Raw genomic sequence first — 15,895 nt, forward strand, 5'->3', positions numbered from 1 at the left:
GTCTTGGAAGGTTATACCTTTCTAAGAATATGTCCATTTCTTCCACGTTGACCAATTTATTGGCATAGAGTTGCTTGTAGTAGTCTGTTAGGATGCTTTGTATTTCTGTGGTGTCTGTTGTAACTTCTCCTTTTTCATTTCTAATGTTTGATTTGAGTCCTCTCCCTATTTTTCTTGATGAGTCTGGCTAATGGTTTATCCATTTTGTTTATCTTCTCAAAGAACCAGCTTTTAGTTTTATTGATCTTTGCTATTGTTTTCTTTGTTTCTATTTCATTTATTTCTTCTCTGATCTTCATTATTTCTTTCCTTCTACTAACACTGGGTTTTGTTTGTTCTCCTTTCTCTAGTTCCTTTAGGTGTACGGTTAGATTGTTTATTTGAGGTGTTTCTTGTTTCTTGAGGTAGGCTTGTATAGCTATAAATTTCCCTCTTAGAACTGCTTTTTGCTGCATTCCATAGGTTTTGGATCATCGTGTTTTCATTGTCATTTGTCTCTAGGCATTTTTTGATTTCCTCTTTGATTTCTCCAGTGATCTCTTGGTTATTTAGTAACATATTGTTTATCCTCCATGTGTTTGTGTTTTTTACGTTTTTTTGCCTGTAATTCATTTCAAATCTCTTAGCGTTGTGGTGAGAAAAGATGCTTGATATGATTTCAATTTTCTTAAGTTTACTGAGGCTTGATTTGTGACCCAAGATGTGATCTATCCTGGAGAATGTTCACTCGAAGAGTGCACACTTGAGAAGAAAGTGTTATCTGCTGTTTTTGGATGGAGTGTCCTATAAATATCAGTTAATTCTATCTGGTCCATTGTGTCATTTAAAGCTTCTGTTTCCTTATTTACTTTCATTTTGGATGATCTGTCCATTGGTGTAAGTGAGGTATTAAAGTCCCCCACTATTATTGTGTTACTATTGATTTCCTCTTTTATAGCTGTTAACAGTTACCTTATGTATTGAGGTGCTCCTATGTTGGGTGCATATATATTTATAATTGTTATATCTTCTTCTTGGATTGATCTCTTGATCATTATGTAGTGTCCTTGCTTGTCTCTTGTGACATTCTTTATTTTAAAGTCTCTTTTATCTGATATGAGTATTGCTACTCCAGCTTTCTTTTCATTTCCATTTGCATGGAATATCTTTTTCCATTCCTGCACTTTCAGTCTGTATGTGTCCCTAGGTCTGAAGTGGGTCTCTTGTAGACAGCATATGTATGGATCTTGTTTTTGTATCCATTCAGCAAGCCTGTGTCTTTGGGTTGGGGCATTTAATCCATTCACGTTTAAGGTAATTATCAATATGTATGTTCTTATGACCGTTTTCTTAATTGTTTTGGGTTTGTTTTTGTAGATCCTTTTCTTCTCTTGTGTTTCCCACTTAGAGAAGTTCCTTTAGCATTTGTTGTAGAGCTGTTTTGGTGCTGCTGAATTCTCTTAGCCTTTGCTTGTCTGTAAAGCTTCTGATTTCTCTATCAAATCTGAATGAGGTCCTTGTCAGGTAGAGTAATCTTGGTTGTAGTTTCTTCTCTTTCATCACTTTAAGTATATCATGCCACTCCCTTCTGGCTTGTAGAGTTTCTGCTGATATTTCAGCTGTTAACCTTATGGGGGTTCCCTTATATGTTATTTTTCATTTTACCCTTGCTGCTTTCAGTAATTTTTCTTTGTCTTTAAATTTTATCAATTTGATTACTATGTGTCTCAGCATGTTTCTTCTTGGTTTCATCCTGTATGGGACTCGCCGCGCTTCCTGGACTTGGGTGGCTATTTCCTTTCCCATGTTTGGGAAGTTTTCAACTATAATCTCTTCAATTATTTTCTCTCGTCCTTTCTCTCTCTTCTCCTTCTGGGATCCCTATAATGCGAATGTTGTTGCATTTAATGTCCCAGAGGTCTGTTAGGCTGTCTTTATTTCTTTTCATTCTTTTTTCTTTATTCTGTTCCACAGCAATGAATTCCACCATTCTGTCTTCCAGGTCACCTTTCCATTCTCTTGCCTCAGTTATCCTGCTGTTGAGTCCTTCTAGTGTAGTTTTCATTTCAGTTATTGTATTGTTCGTCTTTGTTTGTCTGTTCTTTAATTCTTCTAGGTCTTTGTTAAACATTTCTTGCATCTTCTCGATCTTTGCCTCCATTCATTTTCTGAGGTCCTGGATCATCTTCACTATCATTATTCTGAATTCTTTTTCTGGAAGGTTGCCTATCTCCACTGCATTTAGTTTTTTTTCTGGGGTTTTATCTTGTTCCTTCATCGGGTAGAAAGCCCTCTGCCTTTTCATCTTGTCTATCTTTCTGTGAATGTGGTTTTTGTTCCACAGGCTGCAGGATTGTAGTTCTCCTTGCTTCTGCTGTCTGCCCTCTGGTGGATGAGGCTTGTGTAAGTTTCCTGATGGGAGGGACTGGTGCTGGGTAGAGCTGACTGTTGCTCTGGTGAGCAGAGCTCAGTATAACTTTAATTCACTTGACTGTTGTTGGGTGGGCCTGGGTTCCCTCCCTGTTGGCTGTTTTGCCAGAGGCAACCCAATGCTGGAGCCTACCTGAGCTCTTTGGTGGGGCTAATGACAGACTCTGGGAGGGCTCACGCCAAGGAATACTTCCCAGACCTTCTGCTGCCAGTATCCTTGTCCTCACCGTGAGCCATTGCCACCCCCCACCTCTGCAGGAGAACCTCCAACACTAGCAGTTAAGTCTGGTTCAGTCTCCCCTGGGGTCACTGCTCCTTCCCCTGGATCCCGATGCACACACTACTTTGTGTGTGCCCTGCAAGAGTGGAGTCTCTGTTTCCCCCAGTCCTGTCAAAGTCCTGCACTCAAATCCCGCTAGGCTTCAAAGTGTGATTCTCTAGGAATTCCTCCTCGCATTGTGGGACTCCCATGTTGGGAAGCGTGACGTGGGGCTCAGAACCTTCACTCCAGTGGGTGGACTTCTGTGGTATAAGTGTTCTTCAGTCTGTGAGTCACCCACCCAGAGGTTATGGGGTTTGATTTTACTGTGATTGTGCCCCTCCTACCATCTCAGTGTGGCTTCTCCTTTGTCTTTGGATGTGGTGTTATCTTTTTTGGTGAGTTCCAGTGTCTTCCTGTTGATGATTGTCCAGCAGCTAGTTGTGATTCTGGTGTTCTCACAAGAGGGAATGAGAGCACGTCCTTCTACTCTGCCATCTTGGTTCCTCTCCTCCCCTATACATCTTAATATTAGGCTCCTTTCAATAATTTAGACGTTGGTTTGCCAGTCTGCCAATTGTCTTGTTCTGTTACTAGTCTGTTTCACTGTTGATTTCCCTCCTTTCTAAACACATGACTGTAGAAGGAGAATAGAATGATAAGAACTAAAACTTGAATTCATTAATTTCAAGAGTTGTTTGGTACTCTAATTCAAAGAGCTGAATTTAAAAAGTTAATAGATTTGGGACTGATTTATTTATTTATTTATCGTTGGGTCTTCATTGCTGCGCGCGGACTTTCTCTAGTTGCGGCGAGCCAGAGCTACTCTTCGTTGCGGTGTGCGGGCTTCTCGTTGTAGTGGCTTCTCTTGTTGTGGAGCACGGGCTCTAGGTGCGCGGGCTTCAGTAGTTGTGGCACGTGGGTCAGTAGTTTTGTCTCATGGGCTCTAGAGCGCAGGCTCAGTAGTTGTGGCGCACGGGCTTAGTTGCCCCACAGCATGTGGGATCCTCCTGGACCAGGGCTCAAACCCATGTCCCCTGCATTGGCAGGCAGATTCTTAACCACTGCACCACCAGGGAAGTCCCTGCGACTGTTTTTTATGCACTTCAATTATTTGTACCATTCCTGGTGAATTTTCTTTTTGCATGATAGATGTCTATCTTCCCGTACAAGTGTTAAGACATGAAATATATCATTCACTTTATTTTTTCAAAAATCAAATTAAATCTAACTCTGAGAGGAAAGTTAATAGTAATCATTATTGGGACTCGATTCTCTGTGTCTCATCTTCTCTTCCTGCTAGCCAGGATCTTTTGAGGGCTTCTGTGATCTTCCAGCAAAGCAGAACATTTGGGAAACTCCACTGCTCTGTGGCCTGTAAGTGCTTGATATTACAGTTGTCTACGACTTTATAGGCCTTGGAAATTGCTCCAGTTTTAGTGCCACCCTTGGGAAGGGTACTCAGTGCCTAGGGACTGCTCACTCATGGTACTCTGAGGTTCTGTTCCCTTCCTCAGTCACTAAGAGTTAAAATTTAACTACTCTTCCCGTCTTGTATTAATCATCCTCTCTTGTCCCTTATCTTCTCCCTCACTCCCAAAGTGGATACCTATCTCACTTTCCTCTGTCAAAATCTCTTAATTTTTTTTTTTTTTAAATTTTCAAAAACAAAAGCCAGAAAGAGAGGTTGTCTTCAGGCAACTTTCACTTGACTTTGAAACATAAACTTCTCTGAGAAGGAAAATCCCAAAGTTCATCTCACTTCTTGGAAAAGGATTAAAAAATAATAATAAACAGGAAGAGCCAAATATATCTCAATAATGATCATTTAAGATATGGTTTATAATTAGATAAAATGTAAGAAACTTAACAGTGCAATATAAATGTAATGAGTAAGATAATGAATGAAGGTTATAAAATGGAGGTGGAAAAAAGTTGTTGGCAATCATTAAAAACTAAGTTGTTTTGGTTTGACCTTGCTGACAAAGATTGCCTATGTTAACACGACTGCTGGATTTTTCCCTCCCCATTCAAAGGAGACTCTCCAGCCTTGATATTTAACTTTTGACTTCGAAACTCAATTCCAGCAACATTCAGTGTTCCTCCAAGGGTAGGCATGAGACCAGATGTCCTGTCAGAATCACCAAGTGCAGATTCCTGGACCCTCTCTAAGACTGCTGCTCCTGCAATATTGATGACTTTTCAATATTGATGACTTTTCAGTATTGTGGTTGGAGCAGTCCACACGCTCGGGAGCAACACATGAACCAGTCAAAGCCAAATACTCTTTCAGTCACTGGCCAGTTAAAAATTTCCATCCCAGGACTTCCATCCTCTTCTCATGCCTAACACAGGCTCCTCTTTCTGGTTCTTCTAATTTCAAGGGACTTGCTTGTGTGCCTCTCTGGGCAGAAGCAGTGAGGGCCAGGTGAGTCACCTACCTGATTGGCTCCTGACTGGTCCCAGGTTGGCTTGCAGCGGCTCTGGTTTTGGCCACAAGCATCACTCTGTCATATTCATCTCATGAGTAAGTCTTTGCATCCTGGAGCACAGTCGAAACAAATTACTCGTAGAATTCTTATCTTTAAATATTTAGTCGAGCTTTTTGAACTCACCTTGGGCTCTGTGCTAGGTGACGCTCTTCTCTAGCATCTCACCAGGAGTTACCACAACTTTTTGTTTTCAACATTTCTCTTGCTTCTGAGAATTCACCTCTAATCTGCACTCCATTTCTCAATGGCTCAGCTCCACTTTGATATTTAGGGTTATTTGTTATTTAGTAAACCTGTATAACAGTTCTCAAGTGGGTTATGACTAGGGTGCCCTTGCAAATCCAAATTGGAACCCTGTTGAGAGTGAAAAGGATGCTATTGATAACGATGGGACTGGAGTCAAGTCAAACAAAACGATGATCATCTTAGTGGTAACAGGCACTATGAGAAGTGCTACAGTGCCAGTTTTTCTTTCCTTTTTTTTTTTTAGTGACTGTCCTCAGCTTTCCCCTAAGCCTCTATTTCTGCTGACAGTTGAAAACACTTGATTTTGGCATTTAAAAAGAACGTAATTCCAATTTAAAACGTACCCCAGTGTCTCTAGGGGCAAATGTTCAGGCTCTCAGAGACTTGCCCATCTCTCCTTCTTTCTTTCTCCTGGTAACATCTGGGTGTTGGGGAAGTTTCCTGAAGATTGTGCATTTAAGCAAGGATCCTCTGGTCCAAGGGCTATTCAGCAGTCTTTGCTGAGCCTGTTGGCCTTTGGTTGATGGGCAGCTCAACCCTCTAGGTCATGAGGTGCAGAACTGTGTCCTTGTCGCATCTGCTACCCAAATGGCTGCATGGAGCACCCCCCAGGGTCGTCAGCATTCTCTAGGCCCAGGGGTCACTTGCCCTGCTATCTTGCCCCCATCCTGGCTCCCATACTGCTACAGTCCCTCTGAGTCCCGCCTCTATTTAGAAGCAGGCCAGCTTGAGAGGGTCCACCTCCCAGCCTTGCTATCAGGTTCTTTTGACTTCTTCTGGAGCACTTCCTGGCAGATCTATCACCCAGTTAAGTCTGCATACTCTGCCAGGGCATGGAGGGTGTCGTCTGGACCCCTGAGATACCACCCACGGACTCTGGCTGGAAGGGGTGGGTAGAGGGGGAGTTGCTTCTTCAATTGTTAAATCCATGATACACTCTCATCGGCTACCTAGTTCACTGTTTTAAGGGATTTACCTATTATAACTCTTTTAATCTTCATAGCAAACATCTAGTGTAGGTAACATTAATATCTTCAGGTTACAGATGGAGAAACAGGAACAGAGAATAAATAATTTGCCTGAGGTCACCCAGCAAACAAGGGACAGAGCCAGGACTTGGGTCCAGGCAGCCTGGTATCAGGATCTGTACTCTGAACCACTATGCAGGGAGAAGTTTTGGGATTAGGTTGATAAAATGTGATTATTCAACAAGAAGTTTCCTCCTAAATAAATTATTTAGGTGTTAAAAATTCTTCTGACATGAACAGATACTCTGACACTCAGTACTTTGGAGACTCTAGGTCAACGCTTTTACTCTGTTAACCTAACTTTTCACTAAAAAGCAGCATCTCCTACCATTGTAACTCATAATTAAAATAATAACTTTACTGACTTGCTGTTTATAAACCCAACTGATACAATAATTTAGTAAATAAATGTGATTTCTTCAGAATTAGACGTGCTGATCTCACGTCTTCTCCTCTCCTCTTAGGATTTTAATTAATTGGATGCCAGTAAATATTGGAATAGTTTTTAGTGCTTTACGTGTATACTTTTTTTAATAAAACGTCTTTTTGAATATTTGTGGTTTTCTTCTTTTTTTTTTTTTTTTCTTAACAAAGCAAATAGTTATTTCCAATACAGAGAAATTTGTTACTGTCTTGGATGTTCCCTTATTGTTACATCTCTAATTTAATCTTATACTAATTCCAAAGTACAATTGTGCAATTTCTGTATCTTCTAAAGCATGTCCCATTCATTTCCTGAAGCCTTGGAAATTCTTTATGCATAATGCTCTCCTCCCCAAGCCTTTATTCATTTTTAAATTCTTTTTGACCAAAAGTTTGCACCTCTGTGTTTTAAAAAAATCTTCTTTATCTTATTTTTTCAGTTATTAGGTGATTTTTCTACTATCTTTCTGTGTCTGTTTTTTCCCCCCGGGTTGTTTTGGTGATTCAGTTTCTGGCCTTCAAATGTATAGTTGCCACATTTTTACTGCCATTGACTGTAAAATTCTGCCCAGTTACTAGGCTGTGAGAAAGTAGATGCAAAATTGTTCCTATTGCCTGCTGCCCAGCTCTGTGGCACTGGCACCAGAGTCCAAGAAAGCATCCTTTTTCTCCCTGTATTTCTTAGATTCAGGGGCCTGTTCACTATGCATCATCTATGGGACCAGCCAAGTAATTGCCTGTTGATCACCACCTAGAACCTCTTACTTGTTTAAGTAAAGTTAGTTTCACTTTCCTTTTGCTTCAACTTCCACATAGAGAATGCTATTTATCTTCTTCCAATGGTATTTAAATAATTATTATCCTAACCCTGCAGGTTCAGTGAAGCGATATTGCCATTGGTGTTTTAGGTACAAAGGAGTTGCTCTCCCTTTGGAAATAAGCAGCATTGGCTTGCTGAAACTGGGCTGGAATTCGAAGACCCAGAAACTGGGCTGGGGACAGAAGCAGCATTGGATGAAAAACAGAGAGATAAGGCGCAGCGCCCTGCAGAGGAAAACAAAATAAAAGTCATCCATCATGTCCAATAGCGTTAACAATCCAAATGAGCCAAGCAGAGAATCAATTTGGTAGGCATTGGAGTAAAAACCAGAAAACAGTAACACCTAATATATTAATTCATTTTTCTCATGTGATTCTCAAAGTCTCATGGCCAGAAAGGGACAGCTGGAATCTGATCTGCGTGGTGGGAGCAGAGAGCCTGTACACATCATATCTATGCTTGACTGCCTTCCGGTTTCCGATCTTTGAGAGGTTGTCACCTGCCTTAGGTCATCCACTGATACATGGGGATCCAGGCTTGCCACATTCTCTGGCTGCTCCAGAGCCTTCTACACTCTCAAATACTCTACTGAGATCGGGACAGGGACCCAGAGAATGTCCCTTGACCTGGAAAGGGGCTGCTGCAGTTGACTTTTATAGGACATCTGTAGAGTGGGCTTTTGGCCCAACTTGTACACAAAACCTCAGTGAGGAGGATTTGGGGGTGTTATTGGTGCTTTTGCTTGTATCACAACCCTTTAGAATGCTCATTGTATTACCTTGTGGTTATGTTTCTTTTCGACTTTGAGTAGATACATTATTTTCTTTCTGGCCGCTTATTTTCCTACCGTTTTTGTTTTTGGTCCAATTTACCACAAAATACAGATGTTCCCAGTAACTTTTTTCATGAGTCTTTTTGTGGCTCGATAGTTTATTTTTTTATTGCTAAATAACTTTCCATTGTATGGATGCATCACAGTTTATTCACCTATTGAAGGCTATCTTGGTCACTTGCAAGTTTTGGCAATTAAGAATAAAGCTGCTGTAAACATTCACGTACAGGTTTTTGTGCGGACATAAGTTTTCAGTTCATTCAGGTGAATATTACAATTTCTAGATCATACGGCAAGAGCATGTTTAGTCTTGTAAGAAACTGCAGAGTGCCTTCCAAAGTGGCCGCACCAGTTTGCACCTCGCCAGCAGCGAGCGAGAGTCCATCCCTGCTGCTATACATTCTCACCAGCACTCGGCGGAGTCTGTTTTGTGGATGTTGGCCATTTTAATAGGTATGTGGAAATAGCTGTTGTTTTCATTGGCAGTTCCTAATGACATATGATGTCGTGCATCTATCTTTGTTTTTCTGTGTTTGTTTGTTTTTGGCTGTGCCGCGCGCTGTGCGGGATCTTAGTTCCCTGACCAGAGGTCAAACCTGCACCCCCGGCAGTGGATGTATGGAGCTCTGACCACCGGAACGAAAGGGAATTCCCATATGCTGTGCATCTTTTTTTTTTTTTTTTTTTTGTGCTAGGCGGGCCTCTCACTGTTGTGGCCTCTCCCGTTGTGGAGCACAGGCTCCGGACGCGCAGGCTCAGCGGCCATGGCTCACGGGCCCAGCCGCTCCGCAGCACGTGGGATCCTCCCGGACCGGGGCACGAACCCGCGTCCCCTGCATCGGCAGGCGGACTCTCAACTACTGCGCCACCAGGGAAGCCCCAGCTGTGCATCTTTTCACATGCTTATTTGCTATCTGTCTGTCTTCTTTGGTGATGTGTCTGTTCAGATCTTTTGCCCATTTTTTAAATTGAGATTTTTGGTGTTTTACTGTTAAGTTTTACAAGTTCTTTGTTTTGGGTACCAGTCCCCTTTCAGATATGTGTTTTAGAATTATTTTCTCCCAGCCTGTGGCTTGTCTTTTCATTCTCTTGACAATGTTTTTCACAGAGCAGAAGTTTTAAATTTTAATGAAATCCAACTTAATTTTTTTTCTTTCATGGATCATGCTTTTGGTATTGTATCTAAAAAGACCTTGTCAAGCACAAGGTCATCTGTATATTTTCTCCTTTGTTATCTTCTGGAAGTCTTATAGTTTTGCATTTTACATTTAATTCTGTGATCTGTTTTGAGTTGAGTTTTGTGAAAGGAGTAAGGTCCGTGTCTAGATTAACTTTTTTGCATGTGGATGTCCAGTTGTTCCAGCACCGATTGTTGAAAACACTGTCTTGTTTCCATTGAATTGCCTTTGCTCCTTTGTTAAAGTTCCGTTTACTTTATTTGTGGGGGCCTATTTCTGGGCACTCTGTTCTGTTTCATTTTTCTATTTGTTTATTCTTTTGCCAATAACTGTCTTAGTTGCTATAGCCTTAGAGTAAATCTTGAAGTTGGATAGTATAAGTCCCCCGTGTCTTTCTTCAATATTGTGTTGGTTATTCTGGGTCTTTTGACTTTCCGTATAAACTTCAGAGCCAGTTTGTCCACTTAGAGGGGTGGGATAGGGAGGGTGGGAGGGAGACGCAAGAGGGAGGAGATATGGGGATATATGTATATGTATAGCTGATTCACTTTGTTATACAACAGAGACTAACACACCATTATAAAGCAATTATAGTCCAATAAAGATGTTAAAAAATATTAAAAAATAATAATAACTTGCTGGGATTTTGACTAGGATTGCATTGAATATATAGATCAAGTTGGAAGAATTGATATCTTGACAATATTGAAGTCTTCCTATATTCACGTACATGGAATATCTCGCCATTTATTTATATCTTCTTTGATTTCTTTTATCAGAGGACTTTAATTTCCTCATGTAGATATTATACCTATTTTGTTAGATTTATACCTAAGGATTTCATTTTGGGTGCTAATGTAAATGGTATTGTGTTTTTAATTTCATATTCTAATTGTTCATTGCTCGTATATGAGAAAGCAATTAACTTTCGTATATTAATCTTGTATGCTGCAATCTTGCTATGATTGCTTATTAGTTCCAGGAGGTTTTTGCTGTCGTTATTGATTCTTTGGGATTTTCTACACAGACAGTCATGTTATCTGTGAACAAAGATAGTTTTATTTCTTCCTTCTCAATCTATATACCTTTTATTTCCTTTTCTTGTCTTGCTGCATTAGTTTAGGACTTTCAGTATGATGCTGAAAAAGAGTGGTGAGAGCGGTTATCCTTGCTTTGTTCCTCGTATTAGAAGAAAAGCATCTACTTTCTCACCATTAAGTATGATGTTAGCTGTAGGGTTTTTGTACATGTTCTTTATCAATTTGAGGAAATTCCCCTCTATTCCTAATTTGATGAGGTTTTTTTTTTTTATCATAAAAGGATATTGGGATTTTGTCAAATGCTTGTTCAGCATGTATGATATGAGCATATAATTTTTCTTCTTTAACTTGTTGTTATGATGGATTACACTAATTGATTTTCAAATGTTGAACCAGCCTTCCATACTTGGAATAAATTCCAGCTGGTCATGGTTTATACATCATTTTATGCACTGTTGGATTTAATTTGCTAATATTTTTTGGAGGATTTCTGCACCTCTACAAAATATTAGTGTTCATGAGAGATATCGGTCTGTAGTTTTCTTTCTTATAATGTCTTTGTCTAGTTTTGGTATTAGGATTATGTTGGCCTCTTAGAATCAGTTAGGAAGTATTTCCTGTTTCTATTTTCTCCTTACTCTGTTTACTTCTAGACTTATACATAAGCCTCAAAAGAGTCAACAGGGGCTTCCCTGGTGGCGCAGTGGTTGAGAGTCCGCCCGCTGATACGGGGGACACGGGTTTGTGCCCCGGTCTGGGAGGATCCCACATGCCGTGGAGCGGCTGGGCCCATGACCTGTGGCCTCTGAGCCTGCACGTCTGGAGCCTGTGCTCTGCAACGAGAGAGGCCACAATAGTGAGAGGCCCGCATACTGCACACACACACACACACACAAAAAAAAAGAGTCAATAATCCTAAACTCATATGTCTCATTTGGTATGTTGCATCATATTTTATGTAAGAGAACAGGGACAGCTATTAGCTTTTAATTATTTTGTGGCCTTAGGTTTTAACATTTAGTAAAACTCCTGTTCAAGCCAGAAATACCTTATTATCAACATTAGCATAAAGAAAAATTTTATGAAAGTCATTCTTGCCTTGGCAATACCAAGATTAATTGTCAATAAATGCCTGTCTGTTTGTTTGGCATCATTGTAAATTGAGCAAAGTAGCTTTCAGAAAATTTCCCTTTATAGGAATAATGCTAGACTGAAGAGATGTATGCTCAGAAAATAAGCAGCCTTTTGTAAGGAAAATTCCTCTGAATAAAACTGCCTTCAAAATACTTTGTGACAACAACAAATAAAGAGCTTCTGCAGGAAAAACCAGAAACAAAACTCTGACTCTAATTCCAAGGCCAATGATACCACACTGTATACAATACACTTCCTTTTGTGCAAAAATAAGAACATGAGTATAAAGGGAACATTTATGAGAGCCAGCATGATCAATTTTGAAGAAAATAGTGGCCAGAAACTGCAATCCAGTTTTTTTCCTGTCTAGAAAATCAACGAACCACAGACATCTAATAAATCAGTCAATTATACTCAGATGCCAGGCTCTACAAAAGATGTAATATTAGGTTTTGCAAATCATTACTGTCTTACAGAGATTTTATGACAGTAAGTTCCACTGATTAAAATGCCAGTATAAAACATTGCCTTTCATTCCAGTAGCTAGTACAGACTCATCTTCTGTAATGATGGAAGGTAATAATTAGATAGTGGGCAAAACCCACATGTTAGCAAACAACAACAACAACAAAAATCAGACTGCTCAAAGAAAGTGGAAGGGCTGATGAGGCACAGCTGAGGTGGTTCCAGGCTTAGATCCCCAATGAAAACACCCAGAGCAACACCCAGATCCCTCAGATGGCAGTTGCTGTGCATGTTTCCATGACAACTCCAAGGGCTTGGATGGGGACTTATCACTGGGGTTGGGGAGTTAGGATTTCTCTGAAAGGGGAATTGAAAATTTTTTTTAATTAAAAAAAAATTTATTCCTAATTTTTAAAAATGGAGATCATTTTTAAAGCCTTTGAGTTCTTTCTCAGCCCCACTGCCTAGGGTACCATTGCATGGCATGACAAATTCTCCTTTGTATTCTGTAGTCAGACCTTTTTGGATAGACCAGGCGAGAGGCTTCCTGACTTTACAGTAGGGCTGGCTTAGTTTCTGTCACCAGCCAAAAGTTCCTAAGAAGGACTCTGGGCCTGAGTGAAAATTCACTTTTGGGGGGAAGGATGCTTGTAACAATGATGGACTAGATAAAAATCATTCTATAGGACTCTCCCTGTCCCCCCTTTGGACCTTACCTCTTTATTTGTATTGTCTGCTCCCATTTTCCTCAGCCCTGACTACCCAGGAAAGGAAAAGGAAATCTCTGTCTCCAGTCTCTTTCCTCATTCTAAGGGAAAGCTCTGCTGAAAAATCTATAGTAGGCCTAATATTCAGTCACGGGAGATGCTGTGCTAAATGCTTGACCCGTATTGTGAGCAATCCTCTGTCTCAGACTGGTCTGGACAATGGCTGTTAGGGACTGAATGCTTGTGTCCCCCCAAAATTCATGTGTTGGAGCCCTAATTCCCAGTGTGGCTGTATTTGGAGATGGGGTCTCTAAGGAAGTAAGTGCAGCCAAATGAGTTTGTAAGGGTGGGGCCCTGATTTGATAGGATTAGTTTCCTTTTAAGAAGAGACACAGGAGAACTCTCTCTTTCCCTTTCTCTCCCCACCCCGACCCTCCATCTTTCCACACACATGAGAACGAAGCAAGGAGGCAACTGTTTGAGTCAGAAAGAGAGCTCTCTCACCGGAAACCGAATCAGCTGGAACCTTGAACTTGAACTTCTCACCTCCAAGCAGTCAGAAAATATACTTCTGTGGTTTAAGCCACCCAGTCTATTGGGTTTTGTTATGGCAGCCCCAGCAGACTAACATTCCCTCAGAGAGGGAGATAGTCATTACATAAGATTCTGTCAGACACAGATGGTATCAGCCCTGGCAGTCCAGAAGCCTGCAGTAAAAAACACCACATCACTGACCTTCATGTTTGGAGTGATGGCATTTTCTCCTATACATATAAGTGTGTCTGGAAATCCTAAGATAAGAGAGCATTTTTAGTGTGACTTCTGGGTAATGACTGCCCTTGTGTCTGCTTAGCTTGTTATGAAAGCAGCTCAAGCCTCGTGACACAACTGTTGGACACACTGAGTGTTGTCATAACATCTACAGATGGGATACAGATGGTCAGTAACTTTCACCAAGACTAACTAACCTGTGGGTGATCAGGAAAGAAACCACAAGGGACTGGAAATTGAGCTCTGCTTCTCTGCTTGATCCTTGTGTGCCACTTTTGGCAGCAGAGTAGAGAATTTATTTTGACATCTTTACCCCATCAAAGTCTGTGGTTCTTTCCGACACTCCTCACCACCTCATTTGGTCACCTGCAGCCTGTGCTAAGGTTGTGACTAAACGGCCCCTTCTCATTAGGAGCAGCTCAGAGGGAGTATATGCAGGTTGTTTAAGGGGAGCGAGGCTTGCAGGCACTGAGCTGATTGTGATTTGTTCATTTTTTACAGTAATCAGTGAAATGTTGTTGATTGATTCATTCTTATTTTCATGCTCTGGTTGTTACTGCTTACTGTGAATATTCTTTTCTTTCAGTTGTGTCTCTTTACTGTTTTCTATCCTCCAAATGAACATTCTCAAAGAGACCTTTGACCCTGAATCTATTTTTAGTTTATTGTTTCTGAAATACAGTACATCGAAATCTAATTACTTGCATTGTTAAAGTATATCACTGGGGACACTCTTTTAGTTACTCATTTAAAAATAAATTCCCAAGGAGCTTCAGGTTCATCCTCTATGACTTTTCAGATGTTAAGTGAATAAGCACAGTAGAGATCCTGGTTTGGAATCCAGTATTGGGTTTTGTTTAAGGAAACATGGTGTGTGAAGCCCCTCTACTTCCACTCTGGCAGTTCTGTCAGTGGTACCTCTACCTAATGGGTAAATGTTGAACAGTTGGTGCTATGGAGGAGTTTGTCAAAATCCATGGTATAGACACTCCCCCACCACCTATTTCAGGCCGCCAACGTGTTGTCAACAGTTGGCTTTCAGGCTCCTGCTTGGTATGGATACCAGGTCTAATTATGTCATAGAAAGGGAGATTTAACCTCTGCACCAGATCTTTCATTAGACCCCTGCTCTTAGGGGTTCCTTGTGCCTTGAAACCAGCCTTTGTCACCTAACCATGCATCTCTGCTGTGTGCACTAGTTCCCCAAACATGATGGAGAAAATATACCAAGGCTTTAAAAATGCAGCAGAATCTGACAGTCTTCCCACACCCTTGCTCCCTGAGGCCACATCCCTCACCTCTTTAGTTCAAAAGCAATATTTCTCCATAGAGAACCACTTCCACTCTGTCTGTATGATCCAGTTTATTCAATAAGCGTGGATGAGTACAATTTTCTGTCTCAGTGGAAGATGGAATGACATTGGTGAAATCGTGATACACAGTTAATTTGGTTTATACAAAAAAAAAAAAAAAGAGCAAGTGAGACTTTCAGTTATCTGCTCATGTCAAAAATAAGGAAAAGGTTTTTTGCACGTACCCTATGGCACATCCGGTGGTCAGTGGTGGTAGCATGGACTGTGGTTTTTCTCACCAGGGCAGCTCTGCCCTGTGGTTTCAGGAATTGTTCCTGCTCTCTAGCCTCATGCCTGCTTCTCCAGCATTCCCCAAAGTTCTGTGGGTTGCCCACTATCCTTAGAATCAACTCCTTTCTACTAAGTTGAACAAAGTTGGCTATTGCTTGCAACTAAGAAGAGTTCAGGCTCTGAAGCTAGACAACTTTGGGTCAACTCCCAGATGCCAAACCTACTAGTTTGTGTCCTTAAGCAAATTTCTCTATATGACTCAGGTTCCTCAACTGTAAAAGTGGGATAATATCTCTCATGGCGTTATTATGAGGTTTAAATGAGTTAATACATATAAAGCCCTTAGAACAGTGCCTGGCACATAGTAAGCCCTCAATAACTGTTAGCTATTATCATCATGCTGGGTACATTTTTGCAAAAATTGGTTGATGTCAACCAACTCCAGATACAAAGGAGAAACAAACAGCCATTAAACCATTGCTTTTTATGACACTTATTTTACATTTTC

The sequence above is a fragment of the Kogia breviceps genome, chromosome 13 (genome assembly GCF_026419965.1).
Source record: "Kogia breviceps isolate mKogBre1 chromosome 13, mKogBre1 haplotype 1, whole genome shotgun sequence".
Taxonomy (NCBI): Eukaryota; Metazoa; Chordata; class Mammalia; order Artiodactyla; family Physeteridae; genus Kogia; species Kogia breviceps.